Source organism: Oryctolagus cuniculus, chromosome 21, assembly GCF_051225735.1.
Source record: "Oryctolagus cuniculus isolate XC-2025 breed Fujian yellow rabbit chromosome 21, ASM5122573v1, whole genome shotgun sequence".
Taxonomy (NCBI): domain Eukaryota; kingdom Metazoa; phylum Chordata; class Mammalia; order Lagomorpha; family Leporidae; genus Oryctolagus; species Oryctolagus cuniculus.
In genome coordinates this window covers 49,813,585-49,818,363 of record NC_142887.1, presented here as the reverse complement: position 1 = coordinate 49,818,363, position 4,779 = coordinate 49,813,585, and the positions used below count along the sequence as shown (strand labels likewise).

Here is a 4,779-nt window from a genome sequence, read left to right as displayed (position 1 = left end):
GGGCCATAAATGATGAGGAAAAAAGTAAATGTGGAACTTGTAGTGATGTGTCCAACTAACATGGATGAAAAGGCAATAACAACTACTCAAAGGAGATCTGAAAATTCTGAATGTGGTGAGAACCCTAAGCAATAAATTAATGCAGCATCACACATGTAATATAATGAATGAATCTGCATAAAATGCTTTCTCTTAAAATAAGATACAAAGCATAGACAATTACATATAAAAAACCATTGTAGTGCTCGCTTCGGCAGCACATATACTAAAATTGGAACGATACAGAGAAGATTAGCATGGCCCCTGCGCAAGGATGACACGCAAATTCGTGAAGCGTTCCATATTTTTGGGGAGGGTTGTGGGTGGGAGGGACGGTATGGGGGGGGAAGCCGTTGTAACCCATGAGTCGTACTTTGGAAATTTATATTCATTAAATAAAAGATAAAAAATAAAAATAAAAAAATAAAGAAGAAAAAAAAAATAAATGAAGTGACTGCAATAAAAAAAAAAAAAAACCATTGTAGATTTTAGGTCTTGGTTTTCCCAAAGAAATCTTTTATTCAAGGAATACGAGTTTCATGCATTTTGTAAATACCACTTTAGGAATATAGTGATTCTTCCCACCATACCTGCCCTCCCACCCACACTCCCAACCCTCCTCCTCTGCACTTTTCCATTCCCAGTCCCATTCTCCACTAAGATTCATTTTCAATTTAATGTTTTTTTAGAGCTTTGTCCTCATGTATGCCTATTTTTGAATGCGAATCACATACAGGACTAATCTAAAACTACTTTAAGCATACTGCCTGTTGCCTCACCCCATATTTTATTTCCTTTTTAAAAATTATTAATATATCTAATGAAATTCTTGTGCATCACTGATTTATATCCTGATTTATGGATTTTGACAATAAATTTTGATGTAATTTTGTTTTAGACCCAGAATGGAGAGTTTAGAACAATGTGAGAAGTTCAGAGTACTCTTCTGCTTTTCAGTTTTATCTTATTTGACTAAAAAAATAAAATACAAGCAAACATTTCTTCTAAAGTGTTTTTTAATGAGTATTAGAAATCATGATTCAAACTATTTGCTACTTAAATAATTTCATTTGCCCACCTTTCAGAAATGAATGTGTATGTAATACTTCCATACAGGGTTGGTTAATAGACTTTGTAATGTCATTTAAAAAGCTTAATGACACCATTTGCCCTCATTTAAAAAATAAAATGTATAAAAACTAAAGATAATTGTGTGTGTGGATTATCCATGAAAACATCTGGAAAGTTTATTATCTGAAATCCAAATGAATGAGTTTTTCTCATTTGGAGTGCTTTGACATGTCTTTTTTCCCACTTAACTATGACAAACCAGTGTATATCTTGTAGATTCCCGTCTTATGTTGTTAAATGAGGTTTGGGTTAGAATAGTACTTTTCTACATAGGATTCCAGATTCTAAGTGTATATGAGAGTGCTTATGAGGATCCATGTGCTTGGGTCAGAGTATGAAAGAACTTACTTAGAATAGAGCATGCAACTAAAATATTAACATCATTGACATTAGCAGTACTGTTAAGTATATTTGAGTCTTTTTGTTTGGTGGAGGTTTATATATTGTTTATTTTACAATAAATTTCATATCTGTGCACAATGCTGGTTTTTCTTTTTCTTTTTCTTTTTTCTTTTTGACAGGCAGAGTGGACAGTGAGAGAGACAGAGAGAAAGGTCTTCCTTTTTCCGTTGGTTCACCCTCCAATGGCCACCATGGCTGGTGCACTGCGGCCAGCGCACCACGCTGATCCGATGGCAGTAGCCAGGTACTTATCCTGGTCTCCCATGGGGTGCAGGGCCCAAGCACTTAGGCCATCCTCCACTGCACTCCTGGGCCACAGCAGAGAGCTGGCCTGGAAGAGGGGCAACCGGGACTGAATCCGGCGCCCCAACCGGGACTAGAACCCGGTGTGCGCCTGCAGCACTGGTATTTCTTTTGCTTTATTTTTAAGTACAATCAAATTTCACAAGGAGGAAACATCTGTCAATGGATGCATCTCAGCATAGACAGCAATCCAAATAGTAAAGTTGGGAACTCTGGGTTTATGTGTAAACAGTGCCAGATATCTATGAGAGAATGGATGATAAAAATCTTTTTAAAAAGATTTTGTTGATTTTATTTGAGAATTAGAGTTACAGACAGTGGGAGGGAGAGACAGAGAGAAAGGTCTCCCTTCCATTGGTTCACTCCACAAATGGCTGCAATGGCCAGAGCTGTGCATATCAGAAGCCAGGAGCCAGGCACTTCTGCCTGGTTTCCCATGTGGGTGCAGGGGACCAAGGACTTGGGCCATCTTCTACTGTTTCTCCAGGCTGTTGCAGAGAGTTGGACTGGAAGTGGGGCTGTCGGGACTAGAACCAGCACCTATATGGGATGCCACACCACAGGCGGAAGATTAACCTACTGCACCACGGCGCCAGCCCTGGACTGATCAAAACCTTTAATGTCCACTCAATTAAATTTCTGATTTCAATATTCCAAATTTTGGGTCGGCAATGTGGCATGATGATAAATCTGCAACCTGTGGTACCAACATCCTATAGGTATACTAGTTTGAATCCCAACTGCTCCACTTTTGATACAGCTCTCTGCTAATTCACTGGGGAAAGCAGTGGAAGCTGGTCCAAATACTTGGACACCTGCATTCACATGGGAGACCCAAAAGAAGTTGTTGGATTCTGGTATCAGATTGGCCAGTCTCAGGCCATTATGGGGAGTAAACCAGGGGATGGAAAATATTCTTTCTCTCTTTCTCTCTTTCTCTCTTTCTCTCTCTCTCTCTCTCTCTCTCTCTCTCTCTCTCCATCTCTTAACTCTGCCTTTCAGATAAATAAATCTTTAAAAACAAAAATGTACACAATTTAACAACTGCAGGTGTGATGGTTTAATTCTTTTTAGTAATAATGTACAAGCTTAGAAAAAGTAAGTTAAGAATCGCTTTGAATACTAGGTGATAAAAAAGCATCAGAAGATTGCATAACTTATATGCACAAGGGCACATTGAGACTATCCATATGGGATGCTAGTACTGCAGGTGCCCCACAAAGCATTATTATTCTTAAATTGATCACATATGAAAATGCAATAGATTAATTACAAGCAAGATAAATAATTTTTAAAAACCAAGTTAAGTTTCCCAAACAATTAAGTGAAAAGGACAAAAAAACCCACATAATTTATGTGTTAAAAAGAACTTAATAAAACTCAGTATTTATTTATTAATTATAACTATTATTTAATAAATATAAATTTCCAAAGTACAACTTAGGATTATAGCGGCATTTCTCCCCATTACCTCCCTCCCATCTGTAACTACCCCATATCCCACTCCCTCTCCCATCCCATTTTTTATCAAGATTAATTTTCAATTATCTTTATATACAGAAGATCAACTTAGTATATACTAAGTAAAGATTCAACAGACTGCACCCACACAGACACCAAAGTATAGAGTACTGTTTGAGTAGTAGTTTTACCATGAATTTGCATAGTACAACACATTAAGAAGAGAGAGTCTACATGGGGAGTAGGTGCACAGTGACTCCTGTTGTTGATTTAACAATTGACACTCTTATTTATGGTGTCAGTAATCATCCTAGGCTCTTGTCATGAGCTGCCAAGGCTATGGAAGCCTCTTGAGTTTACAAACTGCAATGTTATTTAGGCAAGGCCATAGTCAAAGTGGAAGTTCTCTCCTCCCTTCAGAGAAAGGTACCTCCTTCTTTGATGGCCCATTCTTTCCTCTGGGATCTCACTCACAAAGTTCTTATTTTAGATCATTTTTTGGGGGGGCACAGTGTCTTGGCTTTCTGTGCCTGAAATACTCTCATGAGCTTTTTAGCCAGATCAAAATGCCTTAAGGGCTGATTCTAAGGCCAGAGTGCTGTTTAGGACATCTGCCATTCTATGAGTCTGCTGTGTATCCTGCTTCCCATGTTGGATCGCTCTCTCCTTTTTAATTCTATCAGGTATTAATAGCTGACACTAGTCTTGTTTATGTGACCCCTTTGACTCTTAATACTATCATTATGATCAATTATGAAACGAAACTGATAACTTTGACTAGTGAGATGGCATTGGTACATGCCACCTTGATGGGATTGAATTGGAATCCCCAGGCACGTTTCTAAATCTACCATTAGGGGTAAGTCTGGGTGAGCATGTGCTGAACTGTATATTTCCTCCCTCTCTTATTCCCACTCTTATATTAAAAAGGATGACTTCCTTTCAGTTAATTCTAAACACCTAAGAATAATTGTGTGTTAATTAGAGTTCAACCAATGGTATTAAGTAGAACAAAAAATTATTTAAAGGAATAAAATAGTAAGTTGTTCCTCGACAGTCAGTACAAGAGTTGATCAAGTCATTGCGTCTCATAGTGAACATTTCACTTCAAAAGGTTTCCTTTTATGTGCTCAGTTAGTTGTCACAAATCAGGGAGAACATATGATATTTGTGCCTTTGGGATGGGCTTATTTCACTCAGCATGATGTTTTCCAGAATCCTCCATTTTGTTGCAAAAAATGGATTTCATTTTTTACTGCTGTATAGTATTCTATAGAGTACATGTCCCATAATTTCTTTTTCCAGTCTTCTGTTAATTGGCATTTAGATTGATTCCAAGCCTTAGCTATTGTGAATTGAGCTGCAATAAACATTAATGTGCAGACAGCTTTTTATTTGCCTATTTAATTTCCTTTGGGTAAATTCCAAGGAGTGGAATGGCTG

The 4,779-nt window shown here is 37.6% G+C and overlaps 1 non-coding gene across 1 annotated transcript; it reads left to right on the top strand.

Annotated features, from left to right (window-relative positions):
* Positions 1 to 241: 241 nt before the first annotated feature.
* On the top strand, positions 242 to 348 carry LOC149120001 (U6 spliceosomal RNA). The gene has a single exon (XR_016227537.1). It is a non-coding gene; the product is annotated as a U6 spliceosomal RNA (small nuclear RNA).
* Positions 349 to 4,779: the final 4,431 nt, after the last annotated feature.